The sequence below is a fragment of the Cynara cardunculus genome, assembly GCF_001531365.2.
Source record: "Cynara cardunculus var. scolymus isolate 2C chromosome LG 2, CcrdV1, whole genome shotgun sequence".
Taxonomy (NCBI): domain Eukaryota; kingdom Viridiplantae; phylum Streptophyta; class Magnoliopsida; order Asterales; family Asteraceae; genus Cynara; species Cynara cardunculus.
In genome coordinates, this window is record NC_037529.1 from 41342414 (window position 1) to 41342856 (window position 443).

Consider the following 443-nt stretch of genomic DNA (forward strand, 5'->3'; position numbering starts at 1 on the left):
TGCTTCATTTGTGAAACATTTTACTATAGACTCAATAACTGGAGCCCCGGTATTGAGATGTTTCCATGGTGACTAAAAACGATCATGACATCATCATTTTTAAAGTCCTTAAAAGTGGACTTGATTATGTACCGGTCGAATAGACGGCGTATGGATCAATCCTAGGAACCGTTCTAATCATTTCCCTTGCCTTTATCTTGCGAGGTATGATGACTTGCAAATCAGGTTAATCCAACAACTGAGCGTTAGACCAAAAAGGTCTAGTAAGTGTATAAATCTCAAACAAACAACATACTTTCCAAACAATCAGTTCAGAATCAAACCTGTTTTGATACATAAACTTATTTATGTCTCTCGCGGCTACACCGCCATTACATCTCTCTCGCGGTTACACCGCCATTACATCTCTCTCGCGGTTACACCGCCATTACATCTCTCTCGCG